Source organism: Hyperolius riggenbachi, chromosome 2 (assembly GCF_040937935.1).
Source record: "Hyperolius riggenbachi isolate aHypRig1 chromosome 2, aHypRig1.pri, whole genome shotgun sequence".
Taxonomy (NCBI): domain Eukaryota; kingdom Metazoa; phylum Chordata; class Amphibia; order Anura; family Hyperoliidae; genus Hyperolius; species Hyperolius riggenbachi.
Window position 1 is genome coordinate 269,604,203 of NC_090647.1, and position 27,821 is coordinate 269,632,023.

The following is a 27,821-nucleotide window of genomic DNA, read 5'->3' on the forward strand; positions in this document are numbered from 1 at the left end:
ACATACCTTCTTTGACGGCTGCAATGTACTCTTACCTTTTAACCTGCACCTGATCATCAATCGGCACATCCTGCTCCATACTGACAGCACCTGCTGCAGAATAACATTATCAGAATCAGAAACTAAAAGCACAGAACCTGCAGTGACTCCTTGTGCAGAGTACTACATACCCTCTGTATATTGACTTTGAGACTCCACAAGAGATAGAGTACAGCGAAAAAACCTCCTGTTTGCGCTGACATCCCAATCAGAATAACCAGCGCTAATGCTAGCTTCCCTAGCCTTAAATATACCTCCCAGCCGCCCTCCACCAATCCGTACTTGGAGAGGGCTGACCTGAGCACCACCACTAGCACAGAGCCGAAACCGGAAGTGACGACCCGGAAGTGACGTCACAAGCCGGTGGAACGCACGCCGACTCTCCATGAAAGACAAGGGAGTAGGACGCCCGGCTGCATTTAGCCGACCCAATAGAGGCAACAGACACGGAGGCTTTACCTCACCAGCCCGCTGCCTATCCGTGACCAGCAATGGATTACTCCACCATGCGATGTGTCATTTAGACTCCTTGCAGGGGACCTCACATAGGCGAGGCAGGCACTGTGTGGCAAGGTAAGAAGCACATCAATCAGCATTACAGCATCTAGGTCCTATAGATGAGGCAATGGAGAGGACAAAAGACTGAGGGGGGGGGGGCTAAAGGAAGAAATGTATAACATGGGTCCTATAGGGGTCAAGTGGGTGGGACTTAACCTGTCCATGCTGCCATGGAGACATATGGAAAATGCTTATAAATAGACTCAAGTAGTGACAGCTTATGACGATACAAAAGCAACCGTTTAACCACCACCACCGCTTCTGCTTCCGGACTATTTTTGAATCTCGCGCTACAGGGTTCACGTCACGTTCACGTGACAACAATGCTATGCTTTCCACCGTCTGGAGGGGTTGATTGGGAGGGGAAGTGAACGGCTCTTCAACTTCACTGTGTAGTGACAATTGATGGCTTCCGGACCTGGACTCAAAAATGCCTCTCTGCTCTGAGTCTAAAAGATACCCAACCTTTCAAGAAAAGTATTTTTTTGTTCTAGCTGATACAATTCCTGTAATAAATCTGCAGTGTATCTACTTCCTGCTTTCATGGAAGCAGACATACTGTTAGCAGTCTGTGTTTACCAAGTAACTCTCTGCCATGGCAGACAGCTGAGGGATCAAACTACAGCTTGTGATTAGTCACACCTGAGGGGGATTAGACAGGCTTAACTCTAAATATATACAGAGTGCATATCTCTCTGTTTCCCTTCTGTCCTGTTCTGTCCACTTTAAAGTGTACCTGTCACAGGGGAACAAGAGGACTTATACTTTCAGCCCCGTGTAGTCCAACAGCTCCCTTGGTGTCCATCCAGTCCCCTCTGTTCTGCCGCTGTCAGCCCCCATGACCCAGCTCAGTCAGCACTACTGTGCATGTGCAGCCCAAGCTGTGTGCCTCCTCAATAGTGTTCCTGGCAGCATTCTGCACCTGCACAGTTACTAGCCTTAACTAACAGCAACAAGAGTGCAGTTGATGAGGCCCGCAGCTGGGGCAATGCATGTGCACTAGTCTGCGGCAGAACAGAGGCGGTCGGCCAGACACTGAGGGAGTTGACACACTTCAAGGGGCTGGCATAAGTCCCAGGTAAGTATAAATCCTCTTCCCGCCGCCGTCGACTTGCTGTAAAGTAAACCTGAGATCTAACAACTGGCCTTATTTATACTTACCTGGGGCTTCCTCCAGCCAGTGCTGGGCCGAAATTACGCATTAGCGTAATTACGCATCGTAATTCACTACAAATGCACCGTAAGCGTTACGTGTAAGGTTACGGTATTACGCATAATTAATTACGCGTAGACCGTGAGGTTACGTTTTACGCGTAACAAATTACGCGTAAGACAGTAAACTCCCATTGAAATTACACAGTCTGCCGTAATCGCGTAATATTACGCTCCCGTATAATATAATAAAGCCGCCGACTTTAAGGGTTAATAGCAAAGCCCCCTTAAGTGCTAAGAGCCTCAAATTTGGAGAATATATTAAGGAGATCAGAAGGAATAAGAGGAAAACATTTTTTTTCAAAAAGACCTTATAGTTTTTGAGAAAATCGATGTTAAAATTTCAAAGGAAAAATATATACATTTAAAAACCTGCCGACTTTAACGGTTAATAGCAAAGCCTGCTTAAAATTTAGGAACACCAAATTCACAGGGTATATTAAGGGGATCAGTGGGAATAAGAGGAAAATTTTTTTTTCAAAAAGACCTTATAGTTTTTGAGAAAATCGATTTTTAAGTTTCAAGGGCGAAAATGTCTTTTAAATGCGGAAAATGTCAGTTTTTTTTGCACAGGTAACAATAGTGTTTTATTTTCATAGATTCCCCCAAGTGGGAAGAGTTTTACTTACTTCGTTCTGAGTGTGGGAAATATAAAAAAAAAACGACGTGGGGTCCCCCCTCCCAGACCTCTTTAACCCCTTGTCCCCCATGCAGACTGGGATAGCCAGAATGCGGAGCACCGGCCGCGTGGGGCTCCGCACCCTGACTATACCAGCCCGCATGGTCCATGGATTGGGGGGTCTCGGAAGGGGAGGGGCAGCCAAGCTTTCCCCTCCCCCTCCGAGCCCTTGTCCAATCCAAGGACAAGGGGCTCTTCTCCACCTCCGATGGGCGGTGAAGGTGGAGGCCGCGATTTCCTGGGGAGGGGTTCATGGTGGCATCTGGGAGTCCCCTTTAAAAAGGGGTCCCCCAGATGCCCACCCCCCCTCCCAGGAGAAATGAGTATAGAGGTACTTGTACCCCTTACCCATTTCCTTTAAGAGTTAAAAGTAAATAAACACACAAACACATAGAAAAAGTATTTTAATTGAACAAAAAACATAACCACGAAAAAAGTCCTTTAACTGGTTCCCCGCCGCCGTACAGTATATCTACGCTCCTTTGGACTTCACTTCCCCGCCCGGAGCGTAGATATACGCACCCCCCGCCGCTACCGCCGATGTCCGCTCTCCCGCTCGCACTCCCGCGATCGTGCACGCCGCTGCCCGCTCGCCCGGAGATCAATGAACGGGAAAATACATTCCCGTTCGTTGATCTCTGCCCCCGCAATGATCTGCTGCTTTCGCTAAGCAGCTCGATCATTGTAAAAAAAAAAAAAAAAAATAAACCAGCCTCTTTGTACTTCCTCCAAGCTTCCGGAAGGAAGCTTGGAGGTCGCATTAAGCTGTTGCCATCTTGTGGCCAAATAGTAAACTACACCCTAAACTATTTTTCACACACACATACATTACTTATACACAAAAAATTAACTCATTACCTCCCACACTCCCCATTTTTTTTTTTTTTGTAATTAAAAAAAAAATAAAAAATTTACAATTAAAAAAAATACATAAATAGTTACCTTAGGGACTGAACTTTTTAAATATTTATATCAGGAGGGTACAACACTGTTACTTTATAAACTATGGGCTTGTAATTAGGGATGGACGCAAAACTAAATAAAATGCACCTTTATTTCCAAATAAAATATTGGCGCCAAACATTGTGATAGGGACATAATTTAAATGGTTTTATAACCGGGACAAAAGGGCAAATACATTTCATGGGTTTTAATTACAGTAGCATGCATTATTTAAAAACTATAATGGCCGAAAACTGAAAAATAATGTTTTTTTTCCCATATGTTTTCCTATTTTCCCATTAAAACACATTTAGAATAAAATTATTCTTGGCATAATGTCCCACCTAAAGAAAGCCTAATTGGTGGCGAAAAAAACAAGATATAGTTCATTTCATTGCGATAAGTAATGATAAAGTTATAGGCGAATGAATGTAAGGAGCGCTGAAAGGAGAAAATTGCTCGGATGTTGAAGGGGTAAAACCCCTCAGTTGGGAAGTGGTTAATATTCTTAATTAACCATTAATACTTACCTGTCCCTTTAAAAGCCAGTTCCCACGCAATATCCTCGGAAATATACTAATCAGTTACAATGTAACAAAGTTATTACAATGTAACAACTTTGTTACTTTGTAACACCACCACACCCGACGTCACTCGCCGCTCACCCGCCGGCCGCCGCATACACGCTAGTCCCCGCCGGCTCCCGCCGTCCACTCCGCCCACACCTGTCACCCATATACATGCTGGCACCCATGGGTGCCAGCATGTATATAGGTGACATGTGGGAGAGGCGGGGAGGGCAGCGGAGCCGGCGGGGACTTAGCGTCCCTTCACCCGACAGAGCTCTGAGCTATATTAGCTCAGAGCTCTCGAAAGCATCTTTGTATTTGGGCTCCAAGGAGCCCCATTGGTCCTTAGCAGACCAATGGGGTTCCTTCAAATCAGAAGGAACCCCATTGGTCTGCTAAGGACCAATGGGGCTCCTTGGAGCCCAAATACAAAGATGCTTTCGAGAGCTCTGAGCTAATATAGCTCAGAGCTCTGTCGGGTGAAGGGACGCTAAGTCCCCGCCGGCTCCGCTGGCCTCCCCGCCTCTCCCACATGTCACCTATATACATGCTGGCACCCATGGGTGCCAGCATGTATATGGGTGACAGGTGTGGGCGGAGTGGACGGCGGGAGCCAGCGGGGACTAGCGTGTATGCGGCGGCCGGCGGGTGAGCGGCGAGTGACGTCGGGTGCGGTGGTGTTACAAAGTAACAAAGTTGTTACATTGTAATAACTTTGTTACATTGTAACTGATTAGTATATTTCCGAGGATATTGCGTGGGAACTGGCTTTTAAAGGGACAGGTAAGTATTAATGGTTAATTAAGAATATTAAAGGACTTTTTTCGTGGTTATGTTTTTTGTTCAATTAAAATACTTTTTCTATGTGTTTGTGTGTTTATTTACTTTTAACTCTTAAAGGAAATGGGTAAGGGGTACAAGTACCTCTATACTCATTTCTCCTGGGAGGGGGGTGGGCATCTGGGGGACCCCTTTTTAAAGGGGACTCCCAGATGCCACCATGAACCCCTCCCCAGGAAATCGCGGCCTCCACCTCCACCGCCCATCGGAGGTGGAGAAGAGCCCCTTGTCCTTGGATTGGACAAGGGCTCGGAGGGGGAGGGGAAAGCTTGGCTGCCCCTCCCCTTCCGAGACCCCCCAATCCATGGACCATGCGGGCTGGTATAGTCAGGGTGCGGAGCCCCACGCGGCCGGTGCTCCGCATTCTGGCTATCCCAGTCTGCATGGGGGACAAGGGGTTAAAGAGGTCTGGGAGGGGGGACCCCACGTCGTTTTTTTTTTATATTTCCCACACTCAGAACGAAGTAAGTAAAACTCTTCCCACTTGGGGGAATCTATGAAAATAAAACACTATTGTTACCTGTGCAAAAAAAACTGACATTTTCCGCATTTAAAAGACATTTTCGCCCTTGAAACTTAAAAATCGATTTTCTCAAAAACTATAAGGTCTTTTTGAAAAAAAAATTTTCCTCTTATTCCCACTGATCCCCTTAATATACCCTGTGAATTTGGTGTTCCTAAATTTTAAGCAGGCTTTGCTATTAACCATTAAAGTCGGCGGGTTTTTAAATGTATATATTTTTCCTTTGAAACTTTAACATCGATTTTCTCAAAAACTATAAGGTCTTTTTGAAAAAAATTTTTTTCCTCTTATTCCTTCTGATCTCCTTAATATATTCTCCAAATTTGAGGCTCTTAGCACTTAAGGGGGCTTTGCTATTAACCCTTAAAGTCGGCGGCTACCTAACATTGATCCATGCGTCAACTTTTCCGCTTGGCAGCATGACCTTACGCTTTAATTGCTAGTAGGATTTTACGCGTAAGCCTATAACGTAATAACCTGAATTACGGTATACTTACGCGTAAGTGCTATGCGTAATTACAGACATGTTCCGAAATTGAATGTCTATGCCGTAAGCGTAATTTCGTAATGCGTAATAGCGTAAAATTACGCGTAATGAGCCGTAAGCGTAGCTTTCTCCATTACGACCAGCACTGCCTCCAGCCCCATGAGATAGCCAGATGTGAATCTCTATTGGCCTCTCTGTTCTCTTTATAGATAGCCAGATGTGTACTTATTTATTTATTTATTTAGGTAGCCAGGTGTGTACTTAAAGAGGAACTGTCACAAAAATCCTAAAATTTAAAACACATACAAATAAGTACATTTCTTCCAGAGTATAATGAGCCATAAACTATTTTCCTCCTACTTTGCTGTCACTTACAGTAGGTAGTAGAAATCTGACATTACTGACAGATTTTGGACTAGCCCATCTTCTCATAGGGGGCTTTCTCAGGGTTTTCTTTATTTTTAAAAGCACTAAGGGCTCGTTCACACTATGAGAGCTTTCTGAGTATTTGTGATTTTAAAACTCTTGCTAATGTTATCTAGAGATGGCCCGAACCTCCGATTTTAGGTTCGCGAACCTCCGCAAATGTTTGCGAACTTGCAGACTTTTGCGAACCGCAATAGACTTCAATGGGGAGGTGAACTTTGAAAACTAGAAACATTTATGTTGGCCAAAAAAGTGATGGAAAAGATGTTTCAAGGGGTCTAACTTCTGAGTTTTTGCATAGATGAGTGGGATAGACGCCAAAAGTCCCGGGGAAATATCTGGATTTGACGCAAAGCATCGTTTTAAGGGCAGAAATCACATTGCATGCTAAATTGCAGGCCCTAAGTGCTTTAAAACATCTTGCTGGTGTATAGATCAATCAGGGAGTGTAATTAGAGTACGGCTTCACACTGACACACCAAACTCACTGTGTAAACGCACCGCAAACAGCTGTTTGCGTAGTGACAGCCGTGCTGGACTGGTGCGCACCATGGCGAGAGTGCAGGCGATAGCGGTTTTCAAGCCTATATGGTCGCCAGGCTGAGGTAGCTCAATGACAGAACAGTGATTGTCCAGCTGATCGAATTTGATCTGTCCACAATGAAGCAACGACCCTATTATCTTTGGTGTGCCACCCCCCGCTAGCAGCGGCCTTGAAAATTCAGGAATCCGCCTGGAGTCCTGGTGGACCCTGTTGGTGGTGGCGAAGAAGGCAGTCAAGCGGCCTGCAGGCAGAGATGCTGTGTGGGGAGCGACTTAGTCTTGGGGCAGGCAGTCACACGGCGTGCAGGCAGAGATGCTGTGTGTGGGGACTGACTTAGTCTTCGGGCAGGCCTGACCGTGCTTTGCAGACCAGGCATCCGTGGTCAGATGGACCCTTGACCCAACGCTGTGTGCCAGAGATGTCACCACTTGCCTTTCAACATCACGGTACAGTTTAGGTATCGCCTTTTTTGAGAAAAAATTGCGGCCTGGTATCTTCCACTCCGATGTGTGGCTTTGCTTTTGTGTGCTGCTTTTCCTCAGGTGGTCATCCCATTGCAGTTTGTGCTTTGTAATCATGTGCCTTCGTAAGGTAGTTGTCCCTACGTGGGTCTTGGTCTTTCCACGGCTCAGTTTTCGGTGGCAGAGAGTACAGATGGCATTGCTCTCATCTGAGGCAAACACAAAAAAATGTCCACACTGCTGAGCCCTGGGGTGATGGCACTTTGGTGGTGGTGGCCGACTGAGTGTTAAGTGGGGTGCCAGAATCAGAGCAGGAGGAGGAAGATATGTCACGCTTCCGTGCGGAAACTGAGAAAGATGAGGTGTTCTGTGTTAAATAGTCAACTACGTCTTGACAATATTGGGGGTTGATGGCACGTGCCTTCTTCTGAACACTGTACTTTGGTCGAGGGCCGCACGAAATCACGACAGCGCGACCTCGAACAGACCCGTAAGGTGGCCTGTCTCTGCCTTTTGTTTTGTCCATATTGGGGGGGATAAAGTGAAAGGTATGCACTGACTTGACTAATACAATGTACAGTTACACAGGTGCAGTGAACAGGTATGCAGTGACTGCTGGTACAACAATGTGCGGTTACACAGGTGCAGTGTACAGGTTGCAGTGACTGGTATTACAAATGTGCAGCTGCCTGTCTCTCACACACACACACACACACACACACACAGGTACCCTGAACAGGTGCAATGACTGGTGGTATTAACAATGCGTGAGCTCACGTAGGTATAGGTATGTAGGTGCACTGAACAGTGAACAGGTGCAGTGATTGGGATTACAAATGTGCAGCTGGCTGTCACACACACAGGTAGTCACTGAATGTGCTGGGCCTGGCAGTGGCACAGTAGGAATTAAGGTGTCAAAGGCCTTTGACACAATAGGAATTAAGGTGTCAAAGGCCTTTGACACAATAGGAATTAAGGTGTCAAAGGCCAGCTGCGACTGACTAACAGTGCTGTTTATAATGCAAGTGGGCCACACACACACAGAAAAAAAAATAGATCACAAGAACAACATTACCTCTCAAAAGAGCTGTTGAGGGGTGCTTTTTTTTAGCAATAAGAATCAGCAAGGAGCAAGCTAACAAGCCTACAAGAGCCTAACTAAGCTTTCCCTATGCGAGTCTGCAGCAGCTCTCCCTTCTCTAATTACTGCAGGCACACGAGTGAGTCCAATGCCTGACGCTGCCTGCATTTTATAAGGGGGGGGGGCCTTCAGGAGGGAGTGTAGCCTGATTGGCTACAATGTGCCTGCTGACTGTGATGTAGAGGGTCAAAGTTGACCCTGATGATGCACTATGGGGGCGAACCGAACTTCCGCAAAAGTTTGCGTTTCTCCGCGATCGCGAACTACGGAAGTTCGCCGGGAACAGTTTGGGCCATCTCTAATGTTATCCTATGAGAGTGTTCACACTAGAGTGATGTGATTTTGTAAAAATCCCCCATAGCATTGCATTAGCAAGAGCTTTTAAAATCTCTAGCGTTTAAAAAGCTCTTGTAGTGTGAACGGGCCCTTAGTGAATGGCAGTTGCTCCGTCAAACTGCCAAAATAGTGTGCAGTGAGCAGGCAGGGTGGCCAGCATCTTTGTATAAATCTTTTTCAGGGAATGTCTTTATAAAGAATAAAGGCCATGCTATGAATCCCCTATGGAGAGATGGACTAGCCCAAAATCTGTCAGTAATGTCAGATTTCTACTACTTACTGTAAGTGACAGCAACATAGGAGAAAAGTAATTTATGGTCCATTTTACTTTGGGAGAAATGTACTTCTTATTAGTATGTGTTTTAAATTTTAAGATTTTTGTGACAGTTCCTCTTTAAGTGCATCCCCTCCATATACAGTACATGTAATTGAGGCCATGAGAAATTTAGGCACAGGGCAAAGCCAAAAAAGGGCTCACCCTGCTCCTGCATATGTCCCAGCGGCGCTAATTACTATTCCCCCTCCAGGCCGACATGGACTCTGGGGAAATACGTAATTCGGCTTCCAGCTATTGCTAGCTAGTAATTTGGGCGGCGCCAAGACGGTCGTCTGAGTGCCGCTAAAGCTGTAATTCACATTACGGCCTATGGCGGGGCACGGTGCGACCAAATTTCCTGCCTTGTTACCTCCCCCCATGCAGAGATCAGGAAGCATTGGGTATTAGTCAATAAGTATCTTTCACTTGTCCTCTTTTCCAGCGGCGATGGGGATCTCCTCCGTACACTACCGCTGTCAGCCTCACTATGCCTAATGACGTCATCAAGCCAGGACGTAAAAGTAAAGGAAAAGGGGGGTTTGGGGAGCATACGTCACACAGTAGAAACCAATTGTATATAATGAAAAAAGTACAAATTTTATTAATGTCATGATACAACAAGTTTAAAACAAACACCAATTCATACTGCCATGAGACCCCATTCATACCGCATACATCCAACCATAATAACCACCCCACTACCTAGGATCACCTAATGTGATCTGGGATCCCGAATTCTGCTAATAACATGGGCCTGGGAATGCTCCTATATAATAAATGGCAAACTGTCAGTGTTCCAATTAAGTATGCACAATCCGGAATGAAGCAGCACAAAAGCAAGCAGTTCAGTACATTGCAGATGGCAGGCAAAGCTCGAGTCAGTTTGAAAGGGGTTAGCAATGAGAGCAAGTAAGCATAAATGCACATGAGCACAGCGTGATGGTATACTGTACCCAATCCAGATGCAGCAAGATGGAGTCCAGTTAGCTCCTGGCTGGCAGATATTGCAGATCTCCCAACCCCTCAGTAAGGCAAACGGCTTGGGGAGTGACCAAATGTCCAATTTCAAGCTGTAGGTGCACAGATGCTGCTGAGCGCTGCTCAATCGAAAGTTCGTGCAGCTTACTGTTGTGGCAAAGATCTGCCCAAAATGAAGGTTGTGGACTGTGCCATAGTAAGTCCAATAGGCACCCGAGGACAGAGCACTCTCCAGGCCAGTAGAGGGTGGAGGCGGACGGTATGCAGGCGGAGGATCCCAAGGCAGGACGGTGTTACCAACACGCCAGCAACCCTGACATGTTTCGCCGGGTCTACCGGCTTTTACGAAGGGAGGCGTGACCAAAGACGACCTCCCCACGTCCAGCCCTTTATGTGAGACGCATAAGCGGACACGTGAGTGTCCGCACGCGTCACTCCATACGCGTCATCTGCCCCCGCCCCCCGCTCATGGCCAATCGCCGTGCCGGAAACACGATCTCGGCAGCGCAGGCGAGATGAAACAGCCTGGGTGGCCAAACAGAGCAGAGGGCGAGAGAGGGCAGGGCCGGACGTGGGGACAAAATAAATAATACAGTGACAATAGCATACATAGATCGTACACACAAAAATACTCCAATTTCACATACATTATAACTGAAAAGTAATTCTGAGCAGCACGGCACATTCCCATATACACTCAAATACAGGCACTACAAAACTGCAGAAATTCAGAAAAGTGGCCATGAAGCGTGCTAGAATAGCACGAATCAGTAAAAATAACAAAAACCAGAAAGGGAAAAAGGCCCATCGTGCGGTGACGCTGAGGAGGGAAGAGCAAGGGAACACAGGTGGTAAGCAAACACAGCGGGCAGGTCAAAAATGTAGATGGATGTACCCAAGGGGCCCGTATGATAAAACCAAGGGGAGGAGGAAATGGGGGAGAAAAAGGGGGGGGGGGGAAGGAGAAGAGACGAAAGTATATATACACAGGCGAAAGACTTTAATTAGGTAATAAGGCCGCAAAACTGACCGTTTCATTTAGGCCGGGGTATTCAGTGGCCCCTAGTTCAAAGATCCATTTGGACTCTTTTTGCAGCAGCAATCGGTCATAGTTGCCACCTCTGATGGTGGTATGTACACGGTCGAGGCCGACAAACCGTATACCCCGAGGGTCGCCCCCATGTTCTGATCTGAAATGTCTCGCAACCGGTGTGGTGGATGCAGTGCTTTTAATGTTAGCAATATGTTCACCAATTCTAGATTTAAAATCACGACCTGTCTTGCCAATGTAGAAAGCACCGCATTGGCACATGAGAAGATATACCACAAATTGGGTGTTACAGTTTACATAGTGTTGCAGACGCCAGTGATGTCTACCGGGGAGAATGACTTCCCTACCGATAAACAAGAACCGACAAACAGTACATCCACCACAACTGTAAGTGCCGGTTACGATACAATGGGGACGTGTAGCCGCAGTGCCCCTAAAATGGCTCCTAACGACCAGGTCACGGAGAGACGGCGCGCGTCTAAACGTAACCTTAGGTTCAGATGTCACAAACGGCTCGATTTTGGGGTCATTGGTAAGAATATACCAGTGACGCTGCAAAACTCGAGTAATCTCTTTAGATTAGGCCGAATAGCGCACACATAAACGTGTCTCACTTGCCACATCTCTCCGGGACCTGTTCACTGCTAGCAATGCACTTCGATCAGCCATGCGTGCTCTTTGATAAGCCTGGCGCAACAAGCGATCGGGGTACCCCCGATCCCTAAAGCGTGACCTTAAATTCATCGCTTCATCCTCAAAGGTGTTAGAGGAGGAGCAATTCTTCCTAACACGGAGGTACTGGCCCACAGGGATCCCCCTGACTGTATGTCCAGGGTGAAAACTATCAGCCCTGAGTAGGGCGTTAGTGGCCATCTCCTTCCTGTACAAGCTCGTAGACAAACGACCCTGATCGTCAATATTAATGTAGACGTCCAAAAAGGAAATCCTCTTGGAATCCATGGACATCGTAAACCGCAGGTTTTTGGCGTTTAAGTTTAGAACGTCGACAAATTGGCGAAGTTCGCCAGATGTCCCGGTCCAGACGATAAAGATGTCATCGATGTACCTGTGCCACATCAACACGTGGCACAGGTACACCGAGAGTCCATCGTCCGAGAAAATCTCCCGCTCCCACCCCCCCAGGTACAGGTTAGCATAGGACGGGGAACATGTTGTCCCCATCGCTGCCCCCTGCACCTGGAGGTAGTGTGACCCATCAAAAACGAAAATGTTATTCAACAACAAAAATCGCAATAGATCCAACAAAAAAATATTATGGGCCGTTTGTCTAATGTCAAGCTCACACAGGAAGGTCTCTACGGCAGCGATGCCCAAATCGTGCAGGATGCTTGAGTAAAGTGCCTCCACGTCCAAAGCCACCAGAAGCGCATCTGGGGGGACAAAGGCCCCCTCCAGAATTCTCAAAAGGTGCATGATATCCCTGACATAAGAGGGCAGAGCCTGCACATGAGGCTGAAGATGCCGATCAATGTACACGCTCACCCGCTCAGTCAGGGAACCCCGACCAGAAACTATTGGGCGCCCAGGCGGACGTATTTTAGATTTATGGATCTTAGGAAGAGCGTAAAAAGTGGGCGTTATAGGGTGCAGGACCTTTAAAAAAAAGTACAATGTCCTCACCTATAACGCTACGTCTAAGAGCATCATCGATAATCGTAAACAGTTGTTTCTGGCACCTGGTAACTCTAGACGCGGAGACACGCACATAGCAATCCCGCCGGTTCAGGACATCGAGGCACATTTCCCTGTAGGCCAGCACCCCCATGACAACAACATTGCCCCCCTTATCGGAGGGCTTAATTTCCCATTTGGTCTGTTCCCTCAACTCCTCCAATGCCGCAAGTTCACCTGTGGAGAGATTGTGTGAATTAGACTCTCTCCCATGAAGTCGTTTAATATCGCGCTCGACGACTGAAATGAAAGTCCTCAGATTGGGGCTGGCGGAGTAGGGCGGAAATCGATGCGATCTATTCCTGAGCTCAAGTTCATCCAACGTGGGAAAGTATGACACTGGTAATGTATCAGGTATCACATCTATAGTATTATCCACCATCTCATGTGGGTCTATGCCATTATGCAAATCAATCAAATCCGCCAGGGCCCGCTGATCCTGTCCAGACAACTCTATCCTAGGTAGAGGCTGTGAGTCATTTCTCTGGATTCCATCATGGAGTAATCTCATAAGGATCAAAGATGTGTATATCCGTGACCACTTCAAAAATGTCAGCATCATATGTCGGGCAGAACCCCAGGCCCCTGGCCAAGAGTGAGTGCATAGGCTCAGATAGTGTCTCACCTGTTAAATTGATCACTTGTAGCTCAGTACCATCAACATGGGGAGCATCATCAGTCGAGGCGCCCCTATCCGCCAGCCCATCTATCCCAAAAAAGACGAGGACGAGGGCCCAGAAGATGGGCCATCGCCCTCCTCCTCCCCCGGGACAAAATCCGAGTTCTCGCCGCATATCGCACCGGCAGCGCCAGCAGGTGGATTCTTACGCTGTTTGGGATGTTGACCCCTCTTAGGGTTGTTTTGTCTAAGATTGTATTTTTTAGGACTCCTTCGAGGTGGTGGAGCTGTATCACCGATTGGAGCGGAACTACCACTCACAATCGAAGAGTCAGACTCCACTGGTGTGGGTTGTATAGGGGGCACCTGAGCAGGATTGGGCTTGCCGCCCCTTGGTTTAAATGGTTTGGGTGGGTGAAGCCCCCACCGGTAGGCTGTTCCTGTCCTATAAGCTACACGGTCTCTAAGCAGTTTTTGATCACGTTGGATCACAATGTTTCTAGCTCTTGATTGCGTTTTTTATATAATGATTCCGCGTTGTAGGATTCATCAAGCCAGGACCCGATCCATTCGGTATAGTGAGGCGGACAGCTGTAATGCCACTGGAAACAAGGACAGGTGAGAGATCCTTTTTATCTAATCCCCCATGCTGCCTGATCACAATATGGGGGGGGGGGGGGGTTACAACTATGGCAAAAAAAAAAAAGTGAAATTTAAAATGCATTGTAGGGGAAATCAGGGCTGTGTCCTGGATGAGAGGTATATTTCTCCATTATTTGGGCTGTGGTCCCTATCAGTCACGTGCAGCTGGTAAGAAGTCAGGGGATAATTTGGCAGTAATCCAGGTTGCTATCTTTATTAGATTTTTTTTTTAGGGACCAGACTCTGGAATGGGAGGGAAAGGACAGGGTGGGCCTTCCCATACCACCCATGTACACACCTGTTTTTTGCTGCAGCAGTTTCACTCTGCATAAAGAGGCAGAGGTGCATTGTGGGAGACGACTGGTGCATGTAGAAGGTGAGCAGCTAACCTCCTTGGAGGTACTGTGTTAAAACCAGGCCACAACTTCCCCACTCTTTGGCCTTGTTCACAGTAGTCAGTTGCTATGGAGAATAAATTTGAATGTCAACTCACTGCTTGTAACTTCCTAAAATTTGTCAAGCAAGCGTCTAGTATACATTTTGAGTATAATAAAAAGTTTAAGGCCCTGTTCAGTGGTCCGTTGTGTTGCAGGATAATTCTACATGTCAGCTCACTGCCTATACAATTCTATGGGCCTGTTCACAGTAACGGATCATTATTCTAACTCGCTGCAGGCTTTGTATTAAAGTCTATTGCCAGTCTCCATTGCAGTTTACAGTCATAATCCGTGAGTTATGCAACTGACCACTGTGAACCTAGCCTCAAGCTTTTTGGCAGAAAATGTGCAGTTCTTTGCATTAAAATTCACGTTCATGTGAAGATTTGTGCATGCAGATTTCCAGAGCATGTGAAAATTTGCATACGAACACAAATTTTAATGTGAAACCCTATGTTAGTTACCTGGTAACTTCATTTTTAGTAACCTCCAGGACAGGTCCACCATGAGACGACATAGGCTCCTCCCAGGAACAGGAAACATCCAATTGAGTACTCTATAAATTTTATCCGACACCCTCACTCGCCAGTATAACACAAGAACTGTTTATTAGGTAACACCAAGGGTGTCATACACATTATTATCTTCTATATATATATACACCATTTAAGTAGGGCTGGTTACGGACCTGTCCTGGAGGTTACTAAAAATGAAGTTACCAGGTAACTAACATAGGGTTTTTCCAGTAACCTCCAGGACAGGTCCACCATGAGAAGATAGGCAAGAATCTTACCATTTTAGAGTGGGTTAGCTGTCTGCAGAGCTTTCCTTCCAAAAGATTGCTGTCTTGCAGACATCAGATTCACCCTGTAATGTCTTGAAAAGGTACCAAGGCTTGACCACGTAGCTGCTCTACAGATTTCTTCCGGCATAGCACCAGCTCCTCTGTAAGCCCATGACGTGGCTGTTGCCCTAGTAGAATGGGCTCTTACAGCCCCTGATAGGTTTGACCCTGTCAACTTATAAGCTTCCTCTATACATAGTCTTATCCACCTTGCTATCGTTCTTTTAGACATCTTCATGCCCTTAGAGGCCCCTATAATGTTTATAAATAAGGCTCTAGATTTTCTAATATCTGCTACTGCTTCCAAATAATTTATCAAAGATCTCCTGACATCCAATGATGGTTCTGTATTATAAGAAGGCAATGTAATCTCCTGAGATCTGTGAAACCTTGTAGATACTTTCGGTAGAAATTCTTCACATGTCTTCAGAATTACTTTATCATTGTAGATAGTGCAGAAGGGTTCATCACAACATAGAGCCTCCATCTCACTTACTCTTCTCGCTGACGTAATTGCTATTAAGAATATCGTCTTCATTGTTAATAACTTCAATGATATATCTGGTAATGGTTCAAAAGGCTCCTTTTTTTAACACCCCCAAAACTAAAGATAAATCCCACATAGGGATCTTCTTAACTATCATTGGTCTCTTCCTCTCTATAGATCTAAAAAAAATGAATGATAAGAGGATCCTCTGCTAACTTAATATTCAAAAATGTTGACAAAGCCGCCACCTGAACCTTCATAGTACTGAGAGCTAAATTTTTCTCCATTCCATCCTGCAGGAATTCCAACACCATAGGAATAGTATCTCCTGAAAATCCTGACTGTTCTTGCCACATATTAAACGTCTTCCAATACTTTAGATATATTTTACGAGTTATATTCTTTCTACAGTCTAATATTGTCGTAATGACTCTTTCTGAAAGACCCCTCTTTCTTAGAGGAGACCTCTCAGAAGCCAAGCAGATAGATTTAGATTTGGAATGCAGCCTAGACCCTTTCCTGACCTCAAGCTTACTGACTCCTTCTGTGGAATCCTCCATGGACCGTCCAGTCTCATTTTTAGAAGTATTGGATACCAACTTCTTCTTGGCCAGTCTGGTGTTATCATGATCACCATAGTCCTTGACTGCATTCGTTTCTGTAACACCCGAGGTATTACTTGTATCGGAGGGAATGCATACGCCCTGTTGAATATTCAATTCTGGCTGAGTGCATCCACCGCTTCTGCTCCCTCTCAGTGAGATTCAGTGAGTAAAATCTCTTGCATTTTGTGTTTTGTTTGTTTGCGAATAGGTCTATTTGAGGACGACCCCACTTCCTGACTAATACTCTGAATATCCTGTTTGATATCTCCAACTCTGTATTCGACAGTCTGTGTCTGCTTAGAAAATCCGCCATGTTGTTTAGAGATCCTTTTAGATGAATCGCTGATAACGATAGGAGATTCTCTTCCGCTAACATCAATATTTCCATCGAGAGTTCCAGGAGCTTTTTTGATCTTGTTCCTCCCTGACTATTTATGTATGCCACTGCTGTGGTGTTGTCTGTCCTGATCTGAACATGCTGTCCCTTTAATAGATGTAAAGACTGTATCAGAGATTCTCTTATTGCTCTTAGTTCCCTGTAATTTGAGGACTGGTTTCTTACTGTTCTTGTCCAAAGACCCTGAAGTACTTTTCCGTCTAAATGTGCCCCCCATCCTAGTAGGCTTGCATCTGTAGTAATAACTTTTTGTGTGGGACAATTCCATAGTCTTCCCTCCGTGAGGACCTTCTCTGTCAGCCACCAATCTAGTGACCTTAGGACTAGTTCCGGTAAAATTACTGTTTTTTCCAGATCCTCCTGTTTCTTGCTCCAGTTTTCCATCATCCAGAACTGTAGATTTCTCGTGTGCATAAGAGCCCACTGAACAGCTGGAGAAGTTGATGTTAGAAATCCTAATACCTTCATGATTTCTCTTATTGACATGGCCGGGTCTGCCTTGCAATCTACTATAATTCTTTTTGTCTTTAACACTTTTTCCTCCATCAGATAAAGTCTCTGTGTCTGTGAATCTATCAAGACTCCTAGAAATTGTATTCTCGATGTTGGTTGAAGAACTGACTTGTCCCAGTTTATGATCCATCCCAGATTCTGTAACTGCTGTAGAACCATCTCTGTGTGATCCTCTCAGCCTGTTTCTGTGACTCCGCCACAATCAGAAGGTCGTCTAGATAAGGAATAACTAGAATTCCCTTTGTGTGAAAGTCTTTTATCACCTCTCCCATTACTTTTGAGAATATTCGGGGAGCTGACGATATTCAGAATGGTAGGACCTTGAACTGAAAGTGCTGAACTAGTTTATTTTTCCTTATAGCAAACCTTAGGAATCTCTGGGATGAGTCCCTTACTGGGATGTGCCAGTACGCATCTCTTAGATCGATATTCGTCATCACACATCCAGGGGTCAATAAGTTTCTTACAGAAAAAAAATTGATTCCATCCTGAATCTTTGATAAGATACAAAGGGATTTAAAGGTTTTAGATTGAGTATTAACCTGAACTTTCCCGTCTGTTTTCTTACCAAGAAAATCGTCGAGTAAAATCCTTTGTGTTCCTGACTTTGTGGAACAGGGACCACTACCTTTTCCTTCACCATATTCTCTATGATGTTTACCAACGCGAATCTCCTTTCTTTGTCTCTTGGAAGAGGAGTCGATACAAATCTTTTTCTTGGTAAGGACTGAAACTGAATCTTGTAACCTTGTCTTATCAGACTGAGGATGAAATTGTTTTTTGTTATCTTTGACCATTGGGAATAGTACTGCATTAGCCGACCCCCAACCTTTCCTTTGGCGTCACTTCTTTTCTTGAGTCTGTGTCTGTGTTACGAAAAAGAAAATTCCTTTTCGCTCCTTCCTTATTAATGGCCCAGAATTTCTTTCTCTGTTGAAACTTATCCCTATTATCCTGTCTGTTTTTCCTGAAAAATCTTTTGTTTTGAATAAATTTCTTCTTCTTCGGAAAGCCTTTCTTCCTATCGGAAGTTCTTTCCAATATCTCATCCAACTGGGCTCCAAAAAACAATTCTCCATCAAATGGTATATTACACACCCTAGCTTTAGAGGCCTGACTGCCATCCCAGTTCTTTATCCAGAGATTACGTCTGGCCGTATTAATTAATGCACTTGTTCTAGCATTTACTCTAATATTTTCTGCTGCTGCATCAGTAATATAATCTGTAGCCTTGGATACCATTTCCAATGACTCTAAAATTTCTTTTTTAGATGCCCCTCTCTCAACATTTTCCTGAACCTTCTTTACCCACAGGGCCAATACTCTCGACACACAAGTCGTGGCTGCCGCAGGTCTAAAGTTAGCTCCAGCTCAGGCCTTCTTTAAAGCAAATTCGACTCTTTTATCTTGTGGGTCCTTAAGGTATCCTAAATCCTCAAATGCTAGCTCGTTGTCCTTATTCACCTGTGAGAAAGCTGCATCTAATCTGGGGCAACGATCCCATGTCTTTATAGCCCCTTCGGAAAAAAAGAAATCTTTTAATAAACCCTTTGGACATGAATAATTTCCTATCAGGAAATTTCCATTGACTCATTATGGTATTTTTAGTGGATTTATGAACAGGGAATGTCAGTGGCTCTGATGGCTCCATTCCCTGATATAATTTGTCATGAATTGATACTTCTTCCGTCTTTTTTGGTTCAATTTTAAGAGTGTTATTAATAGCTAAAATGAGCTCTTCAGTCTCATCAGCTGGAAATCTAAATCTCGAGACCTTCTTAGGATCCGATTGGCTCTCCACACTCCTTACTGAGGATGCATCAGACTCATCATCATCTCCTTCATTATCCTCATCCTCTTCCATGGCCTCCTCCTCTGATGAAGAGACCACTCTTCTCTTATTAGACTTATTTTTATGTTTAATTGGATGTTCTGGCTGTATCTGATCAGAACTATGGTCAGGCGCTATAACAGTTGCTGTGCTAGCTGATGCTGCAACTGCTTCCACTGCCGGATTCACAGCCTCTGATAGGGCTTCCTTTAAGGATTTAATCGTATCTGACATCTCTTGTTTCATAACAGATCTGATCTCTTCCTGTAATGTCCCTGACTGTTCATGAATTAATTTTACTAGGCAGAGTTGACAAAACTGTCTGGCATAAGTATGGGCGAGCTTTGTGTCACAGAGCGGGCACCGCCTTCTTGGCCTTGAAGGGTCAGTAGATTCTGTGCCCTAAAATAAAACATATTAAAAAAGATAGCGTCCATCACCCAGACAAAGCATCATTGATTGTGTAGTTAGGATATGTACTAACTATATACAATATCAAATAAAATAGGTAGACTTATGACCTCCATCAATTCTATCTAATACTTCCAGACTGAATATACCATACTGACATATATACATATAAACATCTGTATAAACACACTACAGCAGTATATAACTATGCGTATAGCGGAAATAATGGCTATATAAAGTGCAATAAAATATTATCACAGAACTCAGACATATGCTAGATGAATAATAAACTAGTAATATGTCAAGTCAACAGACCTCAGACAAGACGCTAAGCAGGCGATCCTAATGCTTCCGCAATACTGAAAGTGCTCTGTATACATTATGTATATAAGACAGACCTCAGCATAGACGCGGCGTAATGGCGTATGGCTCATACCATAAAGGTCACCAAGCCTCCGCCAATCTTATCTTTCCCGGTTCCTGCTTAGCGTCCATCCCGCTCCGCTCTCCAAACGAAATGCCGAGCCATGCGGGTTTCCGGCGTCTTTTCACCCTCGCGACCGGAAATGACGTCACGTAAGGGCGGAAGTACTCCGCCAGGGCGTCGCCATTATGGGCAACATCCAGCCAACCCTCCGGAGGCTCAGGACCGCCCACCCAGTCACTTCCGGCGCGACCAACGGCCTCCGCCACACAGGGAGTCACAGACGCTGCACGCTGTTCCCGGATCCACCGCACCAAGGGCAGCCGAGACAGTCTCTGGAGGAGGTAAGAAAACAAATCAGCCCCTCCAAACGGATCCTAAATCCTCTCCAGGCAGGTCCACCATACGCCGCCAACCCAGTCCCTGGCACACCTGGCCTGACAGACCGGCGAGCGACATAGAGCACTCTTGTTCCCTGGAACAGGAAACGTCAACTGGCAAGTGAGGGTGTCGGATAAAATTTATTTACTCAATTGGATGTTTCCTGTTCCTGGGAGGAGCCTATGTCGTCTCATGGTGGACCTGTCCTGGAGGTTACTGGAAAAAAAACTCATGCAAAAAATGAAACCCTACCTTGGAACTGCTGGACGAGCATGACTCGTTCATACCCTTTTCATTTTTTTTCTGTATGAGGTTTCTCCCAGAATAAAATGCTTTGTACATTTCTTTCACCTATGTCACTGTCACAGATCACTAGCTAGTAACCTGACAGGGAGTATGCCACTGGGCAAGGTGCGTGCGGGGGCGCTATGCATATGACCCTGATGTTGCACTCTGCTGCAGGGTCATATGAATAAAGTTTTTGCGGTGCGATGTGGGCGGAGTATTGCTACGCTATGGCCAGGCGTAAAACCCACCTCATAGTTTACAGCATTGAGAGATTACTGAAGCCCAAAAGCTGTAATTTTTATTTATTTACAATTAGAACAATAACAGCTACTTTCATAATTTGTAATAGGTCCACTATAAACTACACAGGTGACAAAAAGTAAAAAAATGAAGCACTGCATAGTTATACAAACCATGTTAAATCTTTATTAGTGCAAATACATTGTTTACAGTGTTGATTTATAAAATTAAAAATGTAATTCTGAATCACAAATACAGCAAAATACAGTATTTAGAAAGGTCTAAAATTGGCAATAACAAAAAAACAAGAAAAAATACTGAGATAAAGTAATAGGAGATACACCTGTTATTTTGCTTTACATCACAGTCTACTAAGCCTGGGTTTCTTATCTGGGCTGATACACAAGAACTGGATGAATTAAAAAAACCTCAGCATTGTTAAAACAACAGCAGGTTTCAGTTAAAGGGACTCCGAGCAGTGCAAAAACTATGGAAAGATGCAGATCATTTTAAAGCTCTCTTTCTCCTCTTTCCAATGATATATAAACCGCCTTTTAGTTTTCACTATTTTCGCGATTGAAATTGCCGCGGCCGCAATTTCGATCGTGAAACTAGAGAAAACTAGAAGGCGTAGGGCAACGATTTAGGGGTCACCAGAAAGAGGAGAAAGAGAGCTTTAAAATGATATCCATCTTTCCATAGTTACATTGTATTACACAGGACGACTTTTTCTCAAAGTCAGCAGCTCCATTCAGCAGAAAAAGTCGCCCTCTGTAATACAATGTAACTATGGAAAGATGGATATCATTTTAAAGCTCTCTTTCTCCTCTTTCTGGCGACCCCTAAATCGTTGCCCTATGCCTTTTAGTTTTCTCTATTTTCGTGATCGAAATTGCGGCTGCGGCAATTTCAATCGCGAAAATAGCGAAAACTAAAAAGCGTAGGGCGGCTATTTCTATATCATTGGAATGAAGAGAAAGAGAGCTTTAAAATGATATGCATCTTTCCATAGTTTCTGCACTGTTCGGAGTCCCTTTAAGCAACACATTCATTGTCTCCAATTGTTATGGCTTTTTTGTGGTTCTCCATCGGAGGTCCTCTCAGACACGGGGTGCCTTAACCCACATCAAGATTTACCCCAACAGCTGCTTCCAATATGGCAATGATTTGATACCTAGGCTAAAAAGATTCAGAACTACTGATAGATTTTACAGTAAATGTTTATGTTTTTCCAACACATTAAACAGGAGTCATGGCATTAGAACATCTTGTGACAGAAGTCCTGATTTTTATGTCAATGGTGTTTATGGTCACTGGAGCCATGAAAATATTTTTAGGTTACAAGCAAACTTCTTTTGTCAAGAAATTTGGGATTTTGTCAGAATTCTGAAAAGATCAGCTCCATACTATGTGCCTCCAGATGAAGCCTTGTGAGACTAGTGAGGATACCTGATCACAGGAGTGGTACATCTGTCAGCATGGAAATCTAGACACAGATACACGGATGAGATTTTTCTGCCGATCAAAAAATCAAAAAGTGGCACCAATAGAACATTATGGGAAAGCAAAAAAATAAATAAAAAATGAATATATGCAGACAACCTGGTGATGTGAAAATGGCTGAGCAGAGTTCAATATATGAACTCCTGCAGCTGAACCTGGATCCAGAAAAGATTATGTGCAACTTAGACAGTATATGCGATTACATACTGAACTCAATAAGGTGCATAGAAACCAGAACTCGGTTTCAGCTGTGGGAGTGCCAATATCGAACTCTGCACAGCCATTTTTCACATCTTGCACCAGGTTGTCTGCATATATTCATTGGTGAATTTTTGATTATTCGTGATTATACACACATAGAATATGGCTTGCAGCAGTGACAGGTTTTATGGGCATTTTAATTATGTTTTAAGCCATTTTCGAGTTACCTCCAAGAAGATAATTTTCATATTCGCTTTAAAGAGAATCTGTATTCACAAAATGAAGTATAAACAAACATCCCTGCCTGTTTGGGGTCATCTCCTAGCCCCCTCTGTAATATTTTTGCTGCTCTCCGCTGCAATAAAGAGGGTAAAAAAACTGTTTTGTAAACAGAAAAGATGGCCACCAAAACAGGAAGTACATCAGCAGAGCAGTGAATTCAGTTAATACACAGTGAGTACACAGAGAATTCAGTGAGTTACACATTGAATTCAGTCTCCAGAGGTTATGTGCAAGTTTTGTGTCAAAGAAGCATGACAAGCTGTGTCTTGGCTCTGCACTTGTGTCAGCTTGACAGGCAGATTCCTCCTCAGCCAGCTATTCTTTGTTCAGTTTATCAGTCTGTGTTTATCAGCCTCACAGATAGCAGACAAGCTGACAGTGAGAGCAAGGGACATTGTGCGGATTAAGGTGCGTACACACGCCGGACTGGAGGCAACGACGGGTCCGTCGTTACCTCCCGCTGGGTGGGCGTGCCAACGACAGTCCGGCGTGTGTACGCACTGTCGGCGGACTGATACGGCTGTCAGAAACAGCCGTATCAGTCCGCCGACAGTGCGTACACACGCCGGACTGTCGTTGGCACGCCCACCCAGCGGGAGGTAACGACGTACCCGTCGTTGCCTCCAGTCCGGCGTGTGTACGCACCTTTAATCATCACAGGGGCACTGGAGGGGTTGGAAGGAGTTAACTTGTTCACATTACTGAAGAATTGGCAGTCTTCCAGACACAGCAGACAAGTCCGACAGGGGAAAGATAAGCTGATTTATTACAGAGACAGTGCAAGTAGAAAGTGCTGCAGTAAGCCAGAGCACCATGGAGCCACCTTAGGAACTTGTAGGATAGGAGAAATAATGCTAACATTTTTGTTACAGAGTCCCTTTAAAAGTATACCACCCATGCATGCGCACAAGACCGCGACTGATGCGACTGAGCCAGTTACCGGGGCTGACTGCGGCTGAGCAGCAGACCGCGGGAGGACGGCGAGGGACTCGCTTGTGCTTATTGTGCTGGAGGAAGCCCCGGGTAAGTATCAAATGTTTTTTTAAAACGGTCTTTGGTTTCCTTTAAAGTAACTTTTAAGCATTTTACAATTGAAAACGTACTTAAAATAATTTGAAAGCACTTTTTTCACCAACTTATGAGTATTTTCTTACTACTCTTCTTAGCATTTTATGACAAGGGCCCATATGCAATTCACTTTTTTACTTCAGTTTTCTCCTGGGAGATAATTTTTCATCTTCTGTTTAGAATAACTTTTCAGCATGTTGCAAATGGAAAAAAAAAATAAAAAAAAATAAAAATAAGTACCAAAAAGTATGTGGGAAGGTACTATCAAAATTATTTTACGTATTTTCTTGCTTGGTGGTGATTTAAAAGGCATTTTATTGACAAGTTTAAAAATATTGAGAAAACTCAGGAGAAAAAAAAAAAAAAAAAGGTTACTTGCATATGGGCCCTTGCCTCAGCACACTCTTGTCCTTAATTACCGTATATACTGCAGGTGCCGATCTCTCCTTCTTAGCCTTAATACTTAACTAACGACATGGTTCTTGAAACAAGTGTGCAAGACTTCTTATTCCTCATCACAAGAGTAGTGGCCATAGCATGCTACCATAGCAACAGTTTCACCATACAATACTGATATGGTTTCTGAAATGCATGAGTAAAAATTCACACTCATCAATAAGGTGGTAGCAACAAGATTCCAGCAAGATTGTGCTGTTTTCTTACACAAACATGAGTCATCTTAGTTCCAGAGTTAGTGTCTGTAAATGATCAGTTGATAGTTAAAAGTATTTAACCTAGTTTTCAGTTAGTTAACCCACCTTAAAGTGGACTTATGCAGAGAAATTATGAAATCGGTCACTACTGGCTGCATTAAAAAAATTGCTAATTGCTTGCCTATCATAATGTTGGATTCAGTAGTTTAAATTGCACAGTGCAACAAGCATACAACTAATTCAAGTTAGCACCATAAAGTCAAAACACTGGCCTCGATTCATCATTGTCTTTGCAATAACTTTTTCCAGTTCGTTAAATTACCTAATTCGAAGTTTATCAATTTCTACTTGTATTCATCAAGGTTTTTCCGCATTCGGTGTGACTTCAATAAAACATATCAATAACAATGCGGTAACATGTCGATATTTCCATTTTACAGCGGTAATTTAACACGAGGCCATAAGATTCCTGTGGAAATGTGGGTAAAAAGGCAGTCCTTTGAACACCACATAGCAACATTCCGAATAGGGCTTAACACCTGGACCAGGATTCTGAAAGTGGCTTGGGACAATCCCGCAATTTCGCCGGCTATGGCTTAATAGGAGCCTATTCTGAAAAACGAATGCCTTGACCTACGGAACTCCCACGCTAGATTTTCATTGTCTAAACAATCATTGGTAATCATTTTGTCATTTTGGGGTGAAGTGTAGTAGAGTACAGTTGTCCATCCCCCCCCCCCCCCCCATGTCTTAATGCTGGGACAAATTCTACTAGGACGTTGGCTATGATAGTTTTTCTGTGAGTGGCAGCCTATGTACATTGTGCACGCACGCACGCACACACACCCCCCTTTGCCTCAAAAAGAGAAAAGTCATCCTTCAGCCCAGTCAAGAAAACAGTTTGTTACAGTATGAGATTTTGAGAGAAACTTATGAATAGGGACGTATGAGCTGTTAAACTGTGGGATTTCAAACAAGTTTTGTGCACACAAGCTGCACATTATGCAGATTTTATAGGCAAAGTGTGGAAATCAAAATGGCTTCTAAAGAATTAGTGCACGTTTTCCACACTAGCATTTGAAATCTGTTTTTAATGATTCATTTTAAAATGAAATTACACTTCCAGCTAAAATTATTAGAGAAGTACTTAATCTTTAGTTTGTAGTTTAGTGCTTAACGGTCTTTTCATTTTAATTTACAAATAGCAATCATTTGTTACTATGGCAACATTAGACCTTCATTATTTATACTCTTTACAGAGGAGAATGCTATTGTAGCTCACCTATTCTTGCAAAAGTAATTAGCTGCACAAAGCAGAATGCATTGCGCGCCTGGAAAAATTAGGTAAATCTAGGTGGCAAATCTTTACATACCCTTCTGGCTTTTTAAAATTTATTTTGAAGAAAGGGTTTAGATTTGGTGTATTTATCTGTGCAGATAAAGAGAAAAGAAAAAAAAAAGCTGAGACTTTCCCAAATTAATAATACTGTATTTAGGCCCCATTCACACTAGAGCGTTTTGCCGGCGATTTCGGCAAAACGCTCAAGTGCAGGAGATTGTGGTTTTTTTTCCCTGGAATTTAGTTAATTCTAATCTCCATTTTACCTGCTGCTGGTCAGGATAAAGGGGGGAAAAAAAAGCAAATGAACCATTAACAAGTTTTTACATTAGTGTGAATTTGGTTGGAACCCCCCCCCCCCCCCCCCCCAAAACATGGAATCTGTTAGATTTGTATTGCCGATTTTAATACAATTTGGGGAGATTTCTGCTCACTAAATTTTCCAGAGATGGGTATGAAGTTAAAAAAATAAAGTTTTGTAAAAGTAACACATTTGTAAGCGAGATAAGAAAAACTCTCCAATGTTCTCTTTTCTCTCATTTCTTTTCTTCTTTCTTCTTCTTCCATTACGTCTCTCACTTTTTCTAAACTTCTAACCTTCCTGACCTTGGTCTCTTTCCACTCTTATCTCTTCTCCCATTACATTAGCAGGGGTTCCACACACTTCAAAGTGCGGACCCTCAAGTTGTTATTCTTGGCCAACTATCAATACCCTGGCCAAATCCCTCCCTACCCCCATCCAATTTAAAAGCATGTTCCAGAGAGCTGGTTTTTATACCTCTGGATCACACTACAGACTATCATCAGATATTTCCTCCCCTTCCACCCCTACCCTAGTCTTGTCTTGGTCTACCCTATGTTATTTTTTTTTTATACCCCCCACCCGATGTTCAGGTATGGACATGGTAACTACAACACGAACCTCAGACTTTCAGGCCCTACACAGATTCTAAATACTGACTATTCCTCATATCTCTCATTTAATGCATTGTATACCTAGTTCTGGCTCTCTCAGATGTTGGAGAATATACTATTAGTACAATGTTACCTCGTTGTCTTGTTTACATCTGCATTTGTTGTTATTTTAACTCCATGTTTGTTCCTTTAATATGACAAATTTTCAATAAAAACTTTGAAAACAAAAACTCTCCAATGGAAAAAGCTAATAGGAAATTAAATATTCTTTTCAGGAGCGGGAAAAATGGTTTGAGAGCCTTGTTGAGGTTTTATTTCTACCTGGTAGATCTCAATTATGTCCAGAGACTGGGTGATTGAGAACATAGAGTAAGGAGAATTCTCTGCAATGGGGCACAGACTGGAATAAAAAAAAACTCAACTTCCAATCACGATCTACATTATCCGAATCTAAACTTCATTTTGGCTGGGGTTCTACAGGAGTAAGACAGCAGAACATGAAAACTACAGCTCAGCTATAGAAGTATATTCCACAAAACTGAATGCAACAAAGGCCTGCCACTAATGTAAGGAGTACCGGAACACTGTATCTTTACATAATACTTTCTAAGGTACATTTAGCATTTTCTTATTCTCAGTACAGATCCATATACTGCACAATAACCCTATTTCTGGAAAATTTGTGATGCAGTGGAAAATGTAAATTTAAAAAATGCCCTGTATTGATTGAAAATAGTGCAAAAAAACCGTGGCAAATATTGAAATTGAGAAATATTGTTTTACATGTTCATTTGATGCTGGCAACACGTTTCATAAAAAATTCAGACAGTGACATGTTTAGGTCACCTCTTGTTACAGTTTTAAAGTGTACTTGTGACAAAAGAAAAGTCCCAAAATAGACACATTAGTAGATGGAAGCCTCTAGATCAGGGGTCTCAAACTCAATT

General features: G+C 43.7%; 1 long non-coding RNA gene across 2 annotated transcripts; it reads left to right on the forward strand.

Moving 5' to 3' along the window:
* Positions 1 to 431: 431 nt before the first annotated feature.
* LOC137546337 (uncharacterized) lies at positions 432 to 26,300 on the forward strand. 2 transcript variants are annotated; one of them, XR_011026242.1, is made up of 3 exons: positions 432 to 612; positions 13,957 to 14,031; positions 25,061 to 26,300. It is a non-coding gene; the product is annotated as an uncharacterized lncRNA (long non-coding RNA). The 2 variants fall into 2 exon arrangements; XR_011026243.1 differs by lacking the exon at positions 25,061 to 26,300 and adding an exon at positions 23,772 to 23,916.
* Positions 26,301 to 27,821: the final 1,521 nt, after the last annotated feature.